General features: G+C 40.8%; 1 long non-coding RNA gene across 2 annotated transcripts; it reads left to right on the top strand.

Moving 5' to 3' along the window:
* Positions 1–6,507: 6,507 nt before the first annotated feature.
* LOC102079538 (uncharacterized) lies at positions 6,508–21,135 on the top strand. 2 transcript variants are annotated; one of them, XR_003215029.1, is made up of 6 exons: positions 6,508–6,674; positions 7,990–8,120; positions 8,389–8,437; positions 19,961–20,344; positions 20,441–20,959; positions 21,043–21,135. It is a non-coding gene; the product is annotated as an uncharacterized LOC102079538 (long non-coding RNA). The 2 variants fall into 2 exon arrangements; XR_003215028.1 differs by having other exon boundaries at positions 19,961–20,959.
* Positions 21,136–21,881: the final 746 nt, after the last annotated feature.

Genomic DNA, 21,881 nt, shown 5'->3' with positions numbered 1-21,881 from the left:
TTCTAATGTAGACAATACCATATCTAATACTGTGTAATCAGTCCCTCCCCTTTAAAGATGACATTTTGTTAAGCCACTAACACCTTTGTACCAGCACTAATGTCTGTTCCCAGAACTTGTACAAGCTTATTTCCATTTGTTTCCTATTAAACTAATTTGTTTTCCTAATGATTTGCATTTTGGTGAGGCAGAATCACCTTTTGGTCACCTTCACATGTTTCTTTAAGCCCCGAGGCCTATCATTTTTGTTTCAAAGAATCAGTGGTAAGGTCACATGATCATTGTTGGTCATGGTGTGTTGGTCAATATATCTATTGTATCTATTACATATGCGTTTCTGCAGAAAGAATAAAAGCAAGGTAAGGTGTCTCATCCTCTGTTGTCACAAAATAAGTCTTTATTTGTGTTTTAAACACACTGGTTAGGGACACCCAAATTCTACTGAAAATTCACTCCCTTCAGGTGTCCTAATTTGGCTGTAAAATATATGTGAAGAACAAAGACAAGCCTCTTTGAACATCAGCTTTAGTCCACGGATGAAAAGATAAGTTATCAGGTAAGTCATCCATCATTAATCTATGACTCTGATTTAAACATTTTGAAATAGATGTGTTTTGGGCATCCAGTTTTGTCAAAACTATAGATCTATAGATTATAGATTTTAAATATTCCAGAAGTATAATATATTACATAACATATGATCATTTTAGACGTGCAGCAAATTATGTACTAAGAAACCTATTATACCGAAAACTTGTTTTACTGGAGATAATGAATCTTACATGATAAAAAGGGTGACAATAATTATGGTCCAATAATAATCATAATGACTATATCTGTTGTACAGATGCCAAGAATGGAAGAAACCTATTTACTGCTCATCCTGCCGCTCTCAGGTCTGTGATATTAATATCTTAAACATTTCAAATATAGCCTATGATCATAATGTGATAAACTGATGTCATTTGGGTAATCAGATTACATGTAAATTGTTTTTAAACAAGATATTTATTTACACATCTAACATGAGTACAGAGAAAATCTTTATTTTCTCATATCAGTATAGCTGCATTCATTTTAAATGTAAGTTCTTGTAAGACTGTTTCTTACAGTGATATCAAAAAGAGTTTGTCCACTTAATGATTTTCTTTTTATGTTTGTCACAATTAAATGTTTCACATCATCAAATTAATTAAAATATTAGACAAAGATAGCACAAATAAACACAAAATGCAGTTTCTAAATGAAGGAGTGGGGCTGGTGGAGGTTTGTCCGGTGCTACAGTGGTCAAGTCAGTGGAGGGATCTGGGGTTTCTCTGTGAATTTCACATTCCCGTGGCAGTGTGCTAGGTGTTTGCTCAGATTTGAAGTTTAATTTTTTGCTGTAGTGTTCTTCCTATGCAGAGTGTATGTTAATTTTTAAAGTAATGTAAATACTTTCACGTTTTAAACCCTGTATGTTCGTACTCTCTTTTCTGCACTCCATATTATCCATTGTTGATCTACCCACGTCTGTTACTGCCACGGACGTTGCATGCTCATACTTCATTGTCATAAGACACTCTCACAAACAAAACATGGTTTAGTAAGGCAGCAAAGCAGCATGCTTATGGGAAAGTAGCAGTAATTTAATTACTTTTTTCAATAGTAATCCCTTACTTTACTCATTACTTGAAAAAAGTAACTGGATTACAGCAACATACAGCCAAATTGACTTTTTGGTACCCAGACTCTCAGTGTGAGGCCCGTCTTTAGAATCACTGTTATATCTCATATATTCTTATTTGTTATACTGGTTAAACTTAAACATACTTAATATATGTATATCTGTTTCAAACTTTGTGACACTCTGTATCTCGTGGAGGGGGAGAATCATACAGATGGTGGAGTCTTTTATTTTTCTTTGAGGATGGGGAATGGGTGGGGGGCAAAGAGGTGATAAGGGATTGTGAACTCTTTCCTTGGGGTAAAGGTGGCGTAGAGGCGGCTTCAGCAAGATTAATTTATTACAATTTCAATTTTTGGGAAGTTTTCAATTTTCCCTCCTGTATGACTAGTGCCAGTTTTTGTATATTTGTGAAACTGAGCGTGGTTGTGGACAGTTCAGATTGTACTGTTTGATTTGAGTTTCATGTTGGATCCCAACTATAGTGGGTTAGATTTGGTGGATGTTCAGTAGTAATGCGAAGGCACTTTTGTTGCCCCACCCCCATCCCACTGTGCGGTTCATGTGCGTGCGTGTACGCGTGCGCCTACCCCTGTACAAGGCACTTTGCTCATTCATTTCTGGGTTCACTTCAGTTCATATATGTTTAACCAGGGTTTTAATTTAATCAATCAGTTATGTTTTAATTAAACTACTTTTTTGTGGATTCTGGACGTGTCTCAGCAACAGTTATACAGGCATATGCACTCTTAAAAGTAATCCGTTGTTTTACCAATGCCTTGATAACCCTGAAATGGCGATCCGACTTTTTAAAATTTATCTACAACTGGTCAGAAAAAATGTGTTTACAAATCCTGGTTCTAACGACGTCTCACCAGTCATTTTATTTTAAAAATGTAATTTATTTCATTTAACCACATCTCATATTATGGATCTACGTGGGTTTTCCATTTCTATGTGATTTGATCATTTTCTTTAAAATAAATAAATAAACGCTTCTAATAGGACTTTCTTCTGTATAGGGAAATTCGTGTTTCATGAGTGTTCATAGTAGTTTAAACATTTTTATGTTTAAACTACTTTTTATGGGTTGTGGGGATGTCTTGACATCCAGTTATCCTACCACAGGCGTTCTTAAAGCAATGTTCTATGGCTCCTCATCACTTAATAGATGACTTAAAACACTACACTCTAATTTCAGGGGTTTATTTTAAGTTTACAGAATATAACATCTGGTAAGACGATGAGCTTTACTTCTCACTGTCCGTGTTATGTCGTAGTATTTATCATGTATGCTACTTTGCGTAGTAAAATTATCCCCTCTTCCTCTTCTCTGTGTTGTTGTTCTTGTGTGTGTGTGTGTGTGTGTGTGTGTGTGTCTGTGTGTGTCTGTGTGTGTTTGTGCCTTAGAGGTCAAAGTATACATTAGCCATATTTACAAAAAACATTTTTAATTTCATTTAGAACTGAGATTCTAAGTTGTAAGCATTAATCTTATGCTCAACCAGAAAGCATGTTTCCCCACTTTCACAATACTAAGGTGCCAAATCCACTACCGCCAACAGATGGTGTGTTACATGCGGGCGAGAAGGGCAAGTCACCCTTTACTTACACAGCCTCACACACTACAAGATACAACATCTTGTAAACAGCTACCTCAGAACCTGCTGAACCTGCTCAGATCCTGTACTGTCAGATCTATGTCCGTAAGGTAAAACTTTCCACAGTACTCCCACTTAAATAACTAAACACATAAATTCACCCTTGCCAATAATCAACTGTTCCTTCAAAAAAAGGAACAGTCAGTGATTTTTCTTTAATCTGCCTCTACAGATTAAAGAAAAATATGTTTAATAATTCAACAAGAGCAACAACCTTCAACACATGTACATTCAAAATTTGGAACAGGATCAACATTGCTGTTTTTAATGGTTTTTAGCTGCTCTCAAAAGTCATTTTATGGCTTGAATATTTCCAGCTGATAAGGAGAATTACTGCATTTCAAATGCGCATCCAAAGGCTTTAAACATCCGCTTTGTCTGTAACGACAGTATCAAACTACAGAGCATTGTTTTTACTGAAGTTCAACATTTTGTGTTGTTGACACCATCCAGCCCCACGCACGGGGCAATCCACGGTAACTCGTTAACGGAGATTTGCGGCGTTATGGCGTTAATGTCATTTTAACAAGATTAACACTGACAGCACTAGTGGGAACACAACGAATATGACTGCACATTTACGCTGACATCATCCTAGTGCAAAGACAAGTGGAAGCAGACAAAAAAAACAAGAACGCATGCTACAAACTTTACCCGAGTCATTTAGACAGCCGTTAGCACACGATTCTCCTTATGGGGACCTGATATGTTTACTATGCTGCTGAGAACATAGCCCAGAAGAAGCGTATAGTATAGCTTTTATTTTGGAAAGAGCCATTTCTCTGTAATAAACTCTCTTTTCCAAAGATGAGTGATTTCTCAATCAGATAGATTTATTTTCTTTTATTATTTTGTTGTTTCAGCAACATTAAATTTAAAAACTGTACTTTTGAGTTAAAATATATATTTATAATTTTAATAAATGACAAATTAAAAAGGCATGAACATTTTTTTGTATCGAAAAAATATCGAACCGTGAATTTTGTGTATCGTTGCACCCCTAATATATATGTGTATGTATGTATATGTATGTATATGTGTATGTGTATGTATATATGTGTGTGTATATATATGTGTATGTATATACAGTTCTACCTGTAAAATTATACATGGTAAAGTCAGAGATTTCTGTCTTTTCACAATGTTGCACACAAAATGTGCTTGCTGTGCTCTCACTCTCCTCCCCTGCCCATCTCAGGACACAGACCAAGGTCAAACACCCAGGTCATAACACTGCTCCAAGAATCTAATGGTGTGTTCACACTGAACGCAATAGACGCAAACAAAAATGCGCCAGACGCCCCTAACTTGACGTGTGTCCAACGCGAATTAATCGCGCTCAAAATATGCAATTCTGACACGCGTGAACCGGAAATGTGGGAGGAAGTTGTGCCAGACGGTATGTTTGCAAGATGGCAGCTGTCGAGCTAGCGTTTGAAGAGAGTCTCCCTTCTCTATTTACTGTGGAGAGCAGAGCAGCGGCGTAAAGGACGTCCTCGCCGTACCTGGGTCCATCAGGTCCTCCAGAAGCGTGAGCAGTTTGGTGAGTTTCACCAAACTGCTCACTGGATTTACAAAAAGTGTGCAATAATTGTTTAAACAAAATCAAGCGGAGCTGCACCGCTTGAAGGATTGTCGGAGCATTAAGACTACTGAGGAGCCTCGCGTAGTAATACGTACTGTGCTTCAACGTAATGGGACCATAAATGGCACCTGTTAAGAGACATGGTTATGAAGCAGATTTCAAACTGCAGACTGTCAATCACGCAGTAGAACTTGGGAATAGAGCAGCTGTGAAGTCTGTCTCTTTGTTATTATGCTCATCATCTTTTAGTTTACATTTTGACTGCACAATTGTGAGCTCTTTGTTATGCACAAAAACAACATAGTTTTCTTTTATTTATGGAGCATTATTATTTAATAAATGCTCATAATTTATTTTTGAGTAGTTTTTTTCATGTACATCTATGCTGTATCTTAATAAAAGTGCCTGTGTGAAATCTGGGACACAGCTTTGACTAAGAACTGTCTTTTTGTTCTTACTTTACAGCTTTAAAAAATATCGAGATATATATCTTATATCGCCATCCAGCTAAAAAATATCGAGATATGAATTTTGGGTCATATCGCCCAGCCCTATTCATGACACACTCTATAACTTATGTCAGTATGACTTGTCTGAAAGAAGTGAGCTTCACTGACTTATCGACTGATATTGGACTCCTTGTGCAAAGTTTAACAGTCTCTTCCAGAGTAAATAAAGCTAGATGTTTCTCACCTGGCACAGCTGAGGTAAACCATGGCTAAGTGTTGATATTATTCAAATTTATTAAATGTGGTGGATACAAAAATTGTATTTGTACATGAACAGTAGCAGAAACACACTGGCTACAACCATTATGGGATATGTCATAAATGGCACAGGCAACAGTGGGAGTGACAGAGACACAACTGGGGAACAAGGGAATAAACACAGAGACAAGACTATATTCTCCGGGCATGGAGCAAAAGGGAGGCAAGATAACGGAAACCTAAAGACTCAGACGACATAAACAACACAACCCGAGAGACGAGAGAGGGTGAGAGAGCAACACACAGAGACATGACTAGGGGAATAGACAGATAAACATGAAGACAACACTGACCTCACAGGAGGGGACACACAGAGGCAAGACCCAGACAAACAGGATATTGAGACGAGACTTGGCATGAACTGGACTGGACACCAGACAACACACACTAGAAATACGGATAACTAAACCAGGAACAAGACACACAGAGAAAACTGTAATGAATAAACAATATTCTAAACCATAAACACAAAAACACTGAGTCAATGACGCAGGTACTCTAACAGGATACTGTCTAAATGTTATGTTTTTGATAGCTGACTAACACATGTTTGTCCAATTTGAGCCACTGTAACTAGAATCATGCATCGGGATTGGAAAGGATAAGAAAGCAGAACTTCACTTTACTGCAATCTACTGAGATCTAGCAGTGAACATTTTACATAATGTAACTTCAATAACAAGTCACACTGTCGAAGCACTCAGTGTTTGTGCATGCCACTGTAACATCATTATTCTGCCCTTCTGTTGTTGCTTTATTGAGTTTCTTTGGCTGGGGCATTTCTCAGTTTCCCACCAGTGGGCAGTATTACCCCTTGAGTTTTGTGGCTTCTTCTTTGGTTGTTTGGTGTGCGCTACACTGCCCCCTTTGGTGATGTGTTGTAAGCAGCAGAAAAAGTTCACTCAAGCAGTGTGAGAAAATGCATGGAGCAGAAAACAACCTGCACAACTTTAAGCCCAGTTTACATCGTTGGGGAGTTTGTTGAGCCATAATCTGTAAGTAAGCACTGTCTAGCTTTATTTTCTGTAAGATTTGTTACTTTCATGTTACTTAAAAGGGTATTTGAACGTGTAAAGAAAGATGTTTATGGTGAATGTAAAGCATAAGAAAAGCTATGTTGCTAACTTGTTTTTGGTTACAAAATATGTAAATACTGATGCTTACATATTATTTTACTGTATGTTCACAATCTTACAAATTAAAAGAGGAAGAAATGGTCTTCAGTTAAAGACAAAAGACATAAGCGATGTGTCCTGTCGTTCCTGGAACCATCTCCTCTTATGTTAAGCTCGCTGCATAGGGTGAATAGCCATACATTCACCTGAGGGCAGCAGAATCATACTACATACAATACTAAAATACATTATTATTAGTGCTATTAAAATAGTTCTTTTTAGATGTTCTATTTCCAAACAGCTCTAAGTTTGCTAGTGGATGAACAGTGTCTGGCTCCCTATGTTGAAAGTTGCATAAAAGAGAATCATACACATCATATGTGACAGAGAACATCTGATAGTTAATGGATTACAGGGATCTACAGGGGTTATGGTGCAGCCATTGCCATAGCCTAATAATGTAACTGTATCCAGTTTACTGACAATGCTAATACAGTGGTAATCTTCTAATGTAGACAATACCACATATAATACTCTGCAACCAGTCCCTCCCCTTAAAAATGACATTTTGTTAAACCACTAACACCTTGTTACCAGCACCTATGTCAGGGATGTCCAACTCCAGGCCTCAAGGCCCTGTGTCCTGCAGGTTTTAGATTTCACCCTGGGTCAACGCACCTAAATCAAATGATTAGTTCATTATCAGGCTGCTGGAGAACTTCAAGGCATGTTGAGGAGGTCATTTAACCATTTAAATCAGTGTTGGATCAAGGACACATCTAAAATCTGCAGGACACTAGCCCTTGAGGCCTGGAGTTGGACACCTCTGACCTATGGTGTCTGTTCCTAGAACTTGTACAAGCTTAGTTTAATAGGAAACAAATGGAAATAACTTGATTTTCTTAATGATTTGCATTTTGTTGAGGCAGAGTCACCTTTTGGTCACCTTCACATGTTTCTTTAAGCCCCGAGGCCTATCATTTTTTTTCGAGGAAACATTGGTAGGGTCACATGATCATTGTTGGTCAACTGATTGTTGGTCAGTTGATTGTTGGTTAATATCTATTACACTGTACATTCCTGTAGAAAGAACAGAAGCAACATTAAAAAGATAAAATAGATCCACTGTCCTCAGGCCCAGAAAGGTCTCTCATCCTGTTGTCAGAAAGTAAACTTGTATTTGTGTTTCAAATAGGGACACCCAAATTCTGCAGAAAGCTCACTCCCTTCAGGTGTCCTAATTTGAGAGTAAAATATGTGTGAAGAACAAAGAAAAAACTCTTTGAACGTCAGCTTCAGTCAGCAGATGAAAAGATATGTTGTCAGGTAAGTCATCATTAATTTATTACTCTGATTTAAACATTTTGAAATACACACGTTTTGGGTGTCCAATTGTGTCAAGACTAAAGATCTATAAATGATAGATTTTAAATATTCAAACAGTATTGCATATAATTAATTTAGACATGTGCGCCAAACTTGATACTAAGAAACCTGTTATAAGGACAACTTGTTTTACTGGAGATAATGAATGTTAAAATTGGTGATAATAATTATGGTACATAATAATCATTTGAATATATCTGTTATACAGATGCCAAGAATGGAAGAAACCTGTTTACTGCTCATCCTGCTGCTCTCAGGTCTGTGATATTAATATTTTAAACATTTGAAATATTGCCCATGATCATAATGAGATAAACTGATGTCATTTGGGTAATCAGATTACATGATAATTTTTTAATTGACATATTTATTAACACATTTAACACAAGGACAGAGAAAATCTGCATTTTCTGATACCACAATACCTGCATTCATTTTAAATCTAAGTTCTTTATTTTTTCACATTTAGATTTTTGATTTGTAGAAAATTTGGGGGGTTATTTTTGTAATAATAAATCTAACAAACTTCATGTTTTGGCTGCTTCATTAGGGATCAATACGTTTCTGCTTCTAGTTGTTTTTCTCCTCGTTCTAAAAATTACTGATATTAACCACATCCTGATGTATTGCTGGTGCTGGTCCCAAGGCCATATTAAAGGAGAGAGTTGTATCACAAAGATGCCCAAATAGACTGGTTCTTACAGTGGTATAAAAAATTGTTTGCGCTCTCTCCGATTTTCTATTGTTATGTTTGTCACACTTAAATGTTTCACATCATCAAACTAATTAAAATTTTAGACAAAGCTAGCACAAGTAAACACAAAATGCAGTTTCTAAAAGGAAGATCTTTATTATTAAGGGAAAAAAATCCTTTGTGAAAAAATAATGGAACATGAACAACAAAGTAATTAAGATCTCTCAGGGCTCTAGACTAACTTTTTGCCACAGTTGCACTGTTTCAGTTTTCAGTTTTATTTGTCATATGCAAGTTAGCACAGGGTCAACATCGCAATGAAATGTGTTTGACGAGCAGCGGTCTCTCAGCAGCATGATACAGTAGGAAAAAATATAATAAAATATAATATAATAAAATAAAATAACAAATAGAAAAATAGTAAAGAACAAAATATTAGAGAGACATGGTAAAAGAGAAAAGATGACTAAATATATATGTATCTATAAATATAAATATATGTACACTAGTGATTAAATAAGAAAATCTTGAAAAGAAATATGACGGGAGGGCAGATGGGATATTGCACAGGAATGAGCAGCAGAAAATTACAGTATTGCACTTTTTAAATATAAATATCAATAACAATAAAGTGAAGTGACCAGTGCAGATTAAACAGAGTACTTGTGAAGCTGCAGGGTAGCTTCTGAGTCCTGTGTTGTGTGTGTTTAAGTGTTGTGGTTGATGTGTCGTATGGCTTGATGGTAGAAACTGTTTTCAAGTCTTGTAGTCCGAGCAGACAGACTCCTGTAACGTCTGCCAGATGGTAACAAGGAGAACAGCTGATGTGCTGGGTGGCTGTGGTCCTTGATGATGCTGTGTGCTTTACGGAGGCATCGCTGGTGATAAATGTCCTGAATGGCAGGAAGCCTCGTGCCAGTGATGTGCTCTGCTGCCTTCACCACCCTCTGTAGTGATTTACGGCTGCTGGCAGAGCAGCTTCCGTACCAAACTGTGATGCAGCTCGTCAGCAAGCTCTCGATTGCACACCTGTAGAAATTTGAGATGATGCTGGCGTTCATGCCAAACCTCCTCAGCCTCCTCAGGAAGTAAAGCCGCTGGCGAGCTTTCCTGATAGCAGTGTCTGTGTGAAGGGTCCAGGAGAAGTCCTCAGTGATGTTGACTCCAAGGAACTTGAAGCTGCTGACCCTTTCGACCTTGACACCGTTGATGTGGATGGGCTGGTGTTCCCTGACTGGTCGTTTCCGGTAGTCCACTATCATTTCTCTAGTTTTGCTGATGTTGAGAGTCAGGTTATTTTCCAGGCACCACTCGTACAGTGCCATCACCTCCTCTCTATAGGCCGTCTCATCATTACCTATGATGAGTGCACTGGTGCATCTAACGTCTTTTCTTAGGCGCACCCAAATTTTTCAACCGCATTGCTTAACACCGCAGTTTTATGTGTTCACTTTTGATTGTACAATGATTAACTAACAATCTTGTCAACACAAAGATCTTTATTTGGAGCACAGTTCTACAAGAAAGAGAAGTTACTTAAAAAGTGGTTGTGCTTTAATAATAATAATAATGGATTGCATTTATATAGCACTTTTCAAGAACCTTAAAGCGCTGTACAATTCCACTATTCATTCACTCTCACATTCACACACTGGTGGAGGCAAGCTACAGCCATAGCCACAGCTGCCCTGGGGCAGACTGACAGAAGCGAGGCTGCCATATCACGCCATCAGCCCCTCTGGCCATCACCAGACTGCTTTGGCACTCTTTGGCAATATTGTAGACAATGTTAAACTTAAACTTAATCATCACATCAGCCTCCTCTGACGACCGGTTTGCTGCTGCCTGCCGCTGAAAAGCAGTGTGGAGAGGGGAGATTTGGGCAGTGCATTTATTGCTGCATATAATGTTTTCTGGCTTTACTGTGCTTTTTCAACGGTCAGAGGTTGATGGCTCCATGTCAGAGCACTGGCTATGAATTTCAGATGGATCAGGCCTTAACAAAAAAAGTTATCAATAGTTCTTTTCATCTCTTCTTATTACCCACAGCTACATCCACTTCTGTTGGGCTTAGGCGACTCACTAGGGCTGGGTATCAGCTGATTTCTGTAATCCATGCGATTCCGATTCAATTTTGCCTCAGACAGTCAGAAATATTATAATTCTGATTGTGAAGACATAGCGCTTCACATGATCATTTATCAGTACTGACACTTGTGAGATTTCATCAGAGATGTGAGCATCACAGCAGTTTCCTTTGTGTCAAAATAACTGAGGATAAAACAGAAAAACATGAAGGAGATTTTCCTGGCCTGGCTTTTTATGGCAGATAACCTTAATAATATTCTGCAGTAGATCAAAAACTGAAGAAAACCATGAATCAATATATGAACATTACCATGCTGCTGAAGTGAAGCAGAGCAAAGTTACAGAGGTTTAATTAGAGACAGCCAAGCTTTTTGCAGTTTTGCATAATTTTAAAAAGTTTAAATTTCTTCAGTATCTGTATTTCTTCAGTAGAAATTAGGCTTTCTTGTCCGAGGTCATTTAAGTAAAAAAAAAAAGGAAGAAAGACAGTGGCCGATAGCGCTGTAAACAACGGTAAACTGCTGGGTAATAAGCAAGCGAATAATTCAAAAAACAGAGATTTGAGATGGGAAACTGTTGAAGTACACAGAGAGAGAGAGAGCTGTGCATGAAGTGTGATTTTATCGTGGTGGAAGCAAAACAGCAAAAGTAAGAGGAAATTAATGATGATGTTTATCAAATGTGAAGCATAGTTTGGATCTTCTTTTGCTGCTTGTTCAGTGAATTTTGGTTGGAGAGAGACAAAACCTGCAGCATCAGAATCTTGCGCAAAAAAGATGTAAACACAAAGCACGGTCCTGCCCCTGACCATCTCTGATTGGTTTAGTCCAGACCTTCCCAAAGTGTGGGGCCCGCCCCCTAGGGGGGCGCAGAGCCATTGCAGGGGGGCATGGTATGAAAAGGGAAAAAAAAAAAAACTTGGACAGTACGCATTTTGAGTGCGATTACGTCACCGCCACGCGACGACGGCTGTCCCAATTCAAAGTGCACTTCAAATGCATACTCCAAATGCGCCGTCGATTTCTCCAAATATCAAGCATGGTCCGGTGCACGCTTCGTGGTCCCATATATCCAACAATTCATAGCACAGCGGTGGGTGTGGATAATTTTGCCACAAAATACGGCAGAAGGGAGCGGCCGAAGAGTGAACTGTCAAAAGTAAGTACTGAATATGATGTCACTTATTTATGTGCGAATGTTTAATAATGAAGAACATTAAAACATTACTGTTATCCACATGTCGGCAAAGTTGTGTGACATTAGTGATGTTTGTACTTTCAGCGTTAACTTGGTTTTAAAGCCTCTACTTCTAAATATATATATATATAGTTGACCTTAAACTTACAGAGAATCTGATGATTTTATGGATAATTAAAGTCAGTCATATATCCACAAACACAACAAGCTGAAAGTCAGTGATGCTGCTCGGTTTGCAGTCCTGAATACCACGGCACAAGCAGGATTCACTGCACTGTTAATGTTAGCTATGTTATATTGCTGCCTCTGTTCGGTGGTGTCGAGCCAAACGGACTTTAACGTGTGTTTGAACGAGCTGACGGTTCACTCGTTAAGCTGAAAGAAAGATGCTTTAATCACAGGAGTCACACATGTGTCCACTGTACCATCTGGGAACTCTTCTTGTTTAGCACTCGTAATAACACAAACACTAAATCCTCCTTCTCTTGTGCTGTTTTGTAGCAGTGTATACACCTGAGACTGTCACCTGTCTGTCTGTCCTGCACTCTCTCTCTGTTTCTTTCTCTCTGATTGTGGAATAAAAGTATGAACATGTATTTATAAGTTACACTTGTGTTTGAATCCTGCAGCTTATCACACATTTGATTTCCATGTGTGACAACTGCAAGTGTCCAGAGTGAGGACAGACTGAGGGACCCACTGCTGCACGTCATCTGTGAGGCTTTGCACCCCTGATGATCCACCAGGACAAACTCAGCAGTGTGTGAGGAAGAGGAGGAGGAAGAGCCAGCAGCAGCTGACAGATGGGGAGAATAGACAGACTGTTCCCTGTTTGTGAAGGACTGCTAGAAAAGTTTAGAATAACTAATTGTCTGTCCTGAATCAGTCTAATTAGGTAATGTTCAAATCATTTGATCATTCCAGTGTTTTCAGTGTGGGAGAAAGTACTCAGGGCCTTCAAGTTACACACTATGAAAGGCAGCAACAAGTTTAATGTTCAGAAACCTAAAGTATGTATCAGCAGCAGAATGGAGCTAAAAATAAATGTTTGTTTCAGTTCTATGAAGCTTTGAGTATTTGTGATTAGTAGCACTGCTGTGTTTGTTGCATCATATTGCTGTAATTGTTTATATGCTTTATATATTCTGAGGTAAGTTGATCTATAGTGTTACATCATATTCTATAAGGATGTTATGTGTTTGTATAGTTTCTGCCCAGCTTGACCGATTTAGCAGAAGTCAGCCTGTTTAAGGCTCTGATATCTATTCTGTATGACTTAAAGCAGTTATGACATGGTCTGATTTTCTCACCCAATAAAAGAATATTTAATATATCAATCTACTCTTCATTTTATCAGAAACAGTTATCACAGCTCGAACATTTTCTTTTTACACACATACGTAAGCATTGAGCCAAATGTAATAATGCCAACATATTAAACGAACAATATTTGTCTCTTATGCATAATACATCTATATATACACTGTCAAAGATGCTTGTCTTTGAGTGAAGATTTAAGGTGATAGGAATTATAAATAACTGCAACTTGAATCTGTGACCCAGAGTTCAAGCTCACTGCTGTAACATATATATATATATCTATATCTATATATATATATATATATATATATATATATGGTACAACATAAATGCTATGGCAAGGGGGAGCCAGGACACCAGGTCAGGGGGGAGATATCATCACCCCCACCCGAGATTGGGTACCAAGCCCCAAGTGCGATAGGAGAAGGATCGTTGAGTGCGAGAGGAACTGACCTGAAAGATAGGATCATGGCCAAGCTTGAAACCTGGACCCCCCGTCGCCGGTTACCAAGATTACGTGAAGTACCCGCAGAAGGTCTGCTAGATGATGTTAATGCAGCGCTATGGACGATACCTACAGCCACGATTACCGAGACTAACAAGCTGATCTACAATACGGCAGCAGTGATCAGTGAGATGCTTGGCTACAAGTTGAACAGCCACAAGGGAGAGTACCCTCCATGAAGAAGGAGGCTAGAGGCTAAAATCAAGGTAGCACGGAGGGAGGTCAGCCAACTATCGGAGTTGCATAAAGGCACAATGAAGAAGGTGCCTAAGAAGTACAGCAAGCTGTCCATACCTGAGGCCTTGGAAACTGCCAAGCAAAGACTCACAGCCTTGGCCAGCCGCTTGAGGAGGTACACCAGAGAGATAGAAGGCAGGAGAATAAACCAGCTGTTCTCCACAGAACCAGCAAAGGTGTACTCTCAGTGGCAAGGGAACAATAAGAGAACAGCACCACCAAGGCTGGAGACGGAGCAATACTGGAAGAGTATATGGGAGAAGGACGCAACCCATAACGGCAATGCTCAGTGGCTAGTGGATCTGAGTGCAGACCATAGCAACCTCCCTGAACAGGGTCCAGTAACCATCACGGTGGCAGACATCCAAGCAAGGGCCTCTAGTATGAAGAGTTGGACAGCACCAGGCCCCGACATGGTTCACGCCTACTGGCTGAAGAAGCTGACTGCACTCCACGAGTGTCTGGCACATTGACTGTAGAAAACATGGACGACGCGACTCCGCCTCCTACCATTGTGCAAAAATGAAGCCAAAATATCCCGCTTGTGGAGGCTGCCATCTTGCAAATTTGGAGCCAGAGTCTGCGCAGTAGTGACTTGAGGTGGAGCGACTGTGTAACGCTCCCGCCCACACACCCACTGGACATGACCGCAAACACGCCCCCCTACACTTTTTACGTAGCCCGTCTGCTTGAGTTTTTTTGCTTGTTTACCGCGACTGACGACTCGTTTAATTAAGGTAAATACAACCATGTCACTGTTATAAAAAAAGACACACAGCTTATCATCTTATAGTTCTAAAATCACTCTGTTGTTAATTCGTTTGCTAGATTAGCCGCTAGCATACGCACTGTGTTGGAGGCTTGTTGCTAGCTAGTTAGCGATGCTACACACCTGCTACTCTAATAGTCTGTATTATTGAAGGATATAGCATTTCTTATTTTTTTTTTTTAAATCCATTTTTAGACAGCGATGAGATCAGCTGCACACTCTACAGAGGCCCAGAGTTACTGTTAATATCAAAAATATAATGCTGTCCTTTGAGGTTTTAACATAAGACTGTCAGTGTAATGGATCTAAAACTGTTTAAATCTTCAGAGCCCTCTACAGCCTGGTAACATGGAAACTTTAAAAACATCAGCAGAACGTTTCAGTAGTGTAGTCTAATTTGTTCTTTTCATTTAATAATAGAGTCCATATTATATCCACAGCTACATTCACCCTGGGGAGAAACTAGTGAGGGAGACCATCAGGACCAAGCTGGGTTTCCTGGGTCCAGAGGTTTGGAGAAACATCTTCCTTTTCTTTCTGTCCTGTGCCAGATGTTCTTTTGACCAACTGAGAGAGACTTCATTTAAGAAACACCAGGAAGACTGAAGCTCATCCCATTGATCAAGCAGGACTCATGATCTTCACCAGCAGCTCCCTCACAGGGAAATCTTCAGCACTCCTCCGTAGGCCCGATCCAGGAGATGGATAAACCCAGCATTTCATGAACACTGTGATGGAGACCTTTGGTTTGTGTAATGTTATAAATACTCAGATACTCCCCAGAGGATCAGCAGCTTTCTGAATCACCAAACTGAGGTCCTGTTAATGCTGATATATAGTGACACAGTTACAGGGGTGATTAATCCTTTTGTTTTTTGTCTTTAACTTTATCAATAAAGCTGCAGCTTTCACTACAGCATGTGTGGTACTTTAACCTTTGCACTGTTTTCATCAGTTCATTTTGCAGTTAACATGTGAACATGTTGGATGATCTGTCTCCTGTCACTGGGTGGTGCTGAGGTCTGAATCTGAGGGCAGCTCCTGTAATCACAAAGAGAACAGAACCATCACAAACTCAGATATAAATTTTATCCCTCAAAATTGAAATAAAGCTGATTCTTCTGTCCTCACACACTCAGGATCTGAAGTTCTTCTCTTACATTTTTTCAGTATTACAGTACACTACAGTACTTTAATCCATAGTTCCTGATTAATGAGGAGTTACTGAAGTACAAGCTTTTAAAAAAGATGTTACTGTCTTTACAGATGTGGCAAGAGACTGAAAACATGCTGTTGTTTGCACATATTTAATAATCAGCTCTGCACAGGAGCTGAAGCAGCGTGCAGCCTGTTGCTTTTACAGTTTAATACTTGTAATAAAAGTACAGTAACAGTAATTAGTGACTGATTAGCCCGGAACGTTTCTCTTGATTTCTTTAGTAAATTCATTCACCTGCACAGATTAGCTGAACGAACCCTGATAGCCGAGTGCTCATCTTAGCTAGCTAGGTCTCAGGAGCTAGCTAAGGACAGTAGTTACGGATTAGCTTACAAACACGATTAACTTACCGAAAAACTGCAGCGGGGCCTCGGGTCCTTCTGTCGGCTAGTCCAGTTTACTGAAGAACACCTCAGGCTGTCAGGTTAAAACACTCGGTCGTGTTTTCGTAGCGTAAACGCTGGCCCTCCTCTCAGAGCCTACGCTCGATCTGCTATTCCCGAACACAGATACGCAAGTTTCTCCGTGACTGCAGCTGCCAGTCAAAGCTGCTATGATGACGTTTCACCCCAATTTAACATCACCGCAGTAGGAATTAGAATCAAACTTATGGGAAAGGAGACCCCTTGGACATCAATCAGCATGATGAGAACTATTGATAACAAAAGAAAGAATCTTTGGAAAAAAATTATCTAAGGAGAATAAATTTATTTTAGTCTGACCCCAGTCCCATCCGCTAACATGGAGGAGGTGGGGTTTATGACCTATACTGCAGCCAGACACCAGGGGGCGATGGAGACGTTTTGGCTTCATTTTGGGGAGCTGTGGCGTCGTCCATGTTTTCTACAGTCAATGGTCTGGCAGCACAAATGAACCAGCTGCTAGTTGACGAAAGACACCCGGAATGGCTAACCGAAGGTCGGACGGTCCTGATCCCCAAGGACCCCAAGAAGGGACCGGTCCCCTCCAACTACCGACCAATAACTTGCCTCAGTACTACATGGAAGCTCCTGTCAGGCATCATATCGGCTAAGATGAACAGGCAAATGGGTCAATACATGAGCGGGGCACAGAAAGTGATTGGCAAGAATACCAGAGGCGCAAAACACCAGCTACTGGTAGATAGGACAGTCAGCCGAGACTGCAAGACCAGGCTGACCAACCTGTGCACTGCCTGGATTGATTACAAGAAGGCCTATGACTCAATGCCCCACAGCTGGATACTGGAATGCCTAGAATTGTACAAGATCAACAGGACCCTAAGAGCCTTCATCAGGAACTCAATGGGGATGTGGCGTACAACACTAGAGGCCAACTCCAAGCCAATAGCACAAGTCACCATCAAGTGCGGGATCTACCAAGGAGATGCTCTGTCCCCACTGCTGTTCTGCATAGGCCTGAATTTCCTCAGTGAGATCATTAACAAGACTGGCTACGGATACCGACTACGGAACGGAGCAGTTGTCAGCCACCTCCTGTACATGGATGACATCAAGCTGTATGCCAAGAGTGAACGAGACATCGATTCACTGATACACACCACCAGGATATACAGCAATGACATCGGGATGTTATTCGGCCCGGAGAAGTGTAGTCGGATGATAACAAAGAGAGGGAAGGTAGTCAGAACTGAGGGGATCGAGCTACCAGAAGGCAACATTGCAGACATAGAGGAAAGTTACAAGTACCTGGGGATCCCGCAGGCGAATGGGAACCATGAAGAGGCAGCTAGGAAAGCTGCAACCACCAAGTACCTGCAGAGGGTCAGGCAAGTCCTGAGGAGTCAGCTGAACGGTAAGAACAAGATCCGGGCTATCAACACCTACGCCCTGCCTGTGATCAGGTACCCAGCTGGTATAATAAGTTGGCCAAAGGAGGAGATAGAAGCCACTGACATAAAGACAAGAAAGCTCCTTACCATGCATGGAGGGTTTCACCCCAAGTCCAGCACCCTGAGGCTGTACGCTAAGCAGAAGGAAGGGGGCCGGGGACTGGTGAGTGTCAGCACCACAGTCCAGGATGAGACAACGAACATCCAATACATTGGGAAGATGGCCCCAACTGACCGAGTGCTCAGTGAATACCTCAGGCAGCAGAAACCCAAGAAAGAGGAGGGAGACGAGGAACCATCATGGAAGGACAGGCCCCTGCACGGTATGTACCACCGGCTGATAGAGGAGGTGGCTGATATCCAGAAATCCTACCAGTGGCTGGACAAAGCTGGACTGAAAGACAGCACAGAGGCACTAATCATGGCAGCACAAGAACAAGCTCTGAGTACAAGATCCATAGAGGCTGGGGTCTATCACACCAGGCAAGACCCCAGGTGCAGGCTGTGTAAAGATGCCCCTGAGACAATCCAGCACATAACAGCAGGGTGCAAGATGCTAGCAGGCAGGGCATACATGGAACGCCATAACCAAGTGGCCGGCATAGTGTACCGAAACATCTGTGCCGAGTATGGCCTGGAAGTTCCGAGGTAAAAATGGGAGACGCCCCCAAGGGTGGTGGAGAATGACAGAGCTAAGATCCTGTGGGACTTCCAGATACAGACGGACAAAATGGTGGTGGCTAACCAACATAGTGCCGACATAGTGGTGGTAGACAAACAGAAGAAGACGGCTGTAGTGATCGATGTAGCAGTTCCGAATGACAGCAACATCAGAAAGAAGGAACACGAGAAGCTGGAGAAATACCAAGGGCTCAGAGAAGAGCTCGAGAGAATGTGGAGGGTGAAGGTAACGGTGGTCCCCGTGGTAATCGGAGCACTAGGTGCGGTGACTCCCACGCTAGGCAAGTGGCTCCAGCAGATCCTGGGAACAACATCGGAGATCTTTCATTTATGTCAAACAATGCTGCATGAAACATTTCTCGCAGTTAGCATCATGGTTGCTAGGCAACCTGAACAGCGCGACGAAGGCTAGACCGTCCCATTTCACAAGCCTCTCACTTCCGCACGTCTCGTACTTATAGTACGCACCGTATGTAGTACGCGTAGTGCGCGTACTTCAAGCGTGCAGACCCTGAATTGGGACACAGCCAGTGACATCTCTGAAAACATCGGAGCAATTTTGGAAACATGTTCTATTTTGACAACCTGACCAGACATGTGAAGATTACGCCACTACATTCGTGACTAAAACAAAATTAAATTAAAAATTAAAAGTGTAGTTGGTGACAGACAACAGGGTACTTTAAAACTTTATGCTACTGCCATTGCTATCTGTGATTTGAAATGCATTCTGGGATACCTGGCTGCCCCAAGTCCACACAAGCAATCAGTTATGTAGGATCAACTTACTTTGCACGGCAACCAATCAGATGTTAGAGAAGCTGCAGTGGCATATGTCCGTATAACTGGTTGGTGAGAGACATGTAGAACCCATAAAAAGTAGCATTTAAAGTAGTATTTAATCAAACATAATTGTTTGATTAAATTAAAACCACGGGTAAACCATATGAACTCAAGTGAACCTAGAACTCACATGAGCGAGCTGTTATCGGGACAGGTGCACGCATACACACACGCACATGAACCCACACGGTAAGTGAGGGGGTAAGGTTGAAAGAAACATTTCTGGCTAGGTAGTACAACACAATAGCTGGGGTTCCTCCTCCACCTCTAGTTATTCTCCATATAGTTTGACTATTTAAATGGTTGTAATTTTTATTTTTGTAAATTTGTCCTTTTCAGTGATTCGCCCAAGAACCCAGTTTACACAATTAAAAACCTTTGTTTTATTTTTCTCAGGAGGGCTTTCCACTCTTCCTCCCCACTCCAGAGAATACCACTTTGTGAACCAGCTGATGACCTGGACTGAAGCTCAGAGTTACTGCAGAGAACACTTCACTGACTTGGTCACCATCTACAACAGCAACATCAACCAACTGCTTTTCTCAATGTCACCAAGGATCAGTACTGGGGCTTGGTTAGGTCTCTATAATGATCGTTACAGCTGGAAGTGGTCCATGGAGGGAAAACTTTTTAATGTTGGCAGTACACATGAATTTTTGATCTGGGCTAACGGCCAACCAGACTGTCTAAATGGAAAGGAATACTGTGTGGCTCTTCAGGGACAAACACAGATGGATGATAGACCCTGTGGAGATTCTTACCCTTTCCTATGTTACAATGGTATTAAAAAAAGGCTTGTTGCCCTAGTTATCCCTACAATTGTGTGAGATTTATAATGTGTTTTTCAAAATTCATCATTTTTTAAATCTTTCACAGCAAAAAATACAAGTTACATCTTAGTGATGGAGAGTCGCTCCTGGTCAGCGGCCCAGTCGTACTGCAGGACATACCACACAGACCTGACCAGTATAAGAAGCAAAGAGGAGAAATCCAACATCACGCTCACTTTGAATGGATCAGGGGCTCAGTATGTGTGGATTGGCCTCTACAGGGATCCCTGGGCCCCCTGGTCTGACAACACAACCTCCACATTCACTAACTGGGGGTCTGCTGAGCCTAATAATGGAAATTCAATTGAGTACTGTGGAGATTTGAATTTACTGTCAGGGAAATGGTATGATTGCTACTGTGATGCCAAACTCTTTTTTTTCTGTTTCGCAGGTGAGGTCCAGAATGCAAACACTGTAAGATCCTGTCATCATGTGAAATACTAATGTTTGTGTTTTTATATGTGGTTCATTTTTAGCAGTGACAAAGCAAACAGTGCTGAAAATGAAGCTTCAGTCAGAGGCAGACATGCACAGCACAGAGATCCAGCAGCAGGTTTCACAGCAGGTCAGCAGTTCAGTCACCAACACAAACTTGACACAAGTTCAAACTATGCTTCATGTTTTTCATCATCTGCACATTTTGTCCAGCTGTCAGGCCTCATGCTGTCAGAAGGACTGACAGACTTCAGGATTCGTTGGAGGAAAGTCCAGAGTTACCATGACGACCAGATGAAGAAGCAGGATGACTGCAAAACTGAAGTCTGACTGGACTGAACCACTTCATGTGTGAAGTTAATAACATGCTGTGCTGAGCTGTCTCATCCTTTAAATCTTTCAATATATCAGAGTGTAAAGTTCCACCAACAGCTCATTTGTTCAGCTGCAGTTGTAGTTTGGTAGAAATTCTTTAATCAGAGGTCCACTCACTAGATTTGTCTTTCATCTTGAAGTTTTACTAATAGGGTCTATTCTCTTGTTTTTGTTCTGCAGTGTCTCTTTTAAAAGCTTTGACACTGTCCTTCTGCTTCTGCTTTAACTGTTTGATAACCATAAAAATATCAGCCATAAATGGGACCATGAGAGCCTCAAACTTTACCTGATTTCAAATTGGATCAGGATACCGGCTGTAATGTATGATGGATGTCCTCGTATTTCTAAGTTTAACTTCAATTTAACTTTAGTGGCTGGGAGCCAACTCTAGCATATTCAGAGTTATTGTTATGATATTAGTTTTGCCTTTTACTTTTTCCTCCCATATATGTGGAAAAATGTACCACACACTCCAAGAGGTCATTTCCTCTTGAACTTGATTCCAGCCCAGTACTACTGTGGGCTTTACCTTTGGGCTAGCTTTTAGACCATCCAGCTCCAGAAATGTCTTTTTAAACACCTCAAATGTGTCTTTCAGTTCTTTAATGTAGCAGAGGTTGAGTGCATGGATTACCCCCATGAGCAAGACACAGGCTCTGGGTACATCCACATCTTTC

Source organism: Oreochromis niloticus, linkage group LG3 (assembly GCF_001858045.2).
Source record: "Oreochromis niloticus isolate F11D_XX linkage group LG3, O_niloticus_UMD_NMBU, whole genome shotgun sequence".
In the NCBI taxonomy this organism is placed as follows: domain Eukaryota; kingdom Metazoa; phylum Chordata; class Actinopteri; order Cichliformes; family Cichlidae; genus Oreochromis; species Oreochromis niloticus.
Note: the sequence above shows the minus strand (reverse complement) of the source record. Positions and strands in the feature narration are given on the sequence as shown.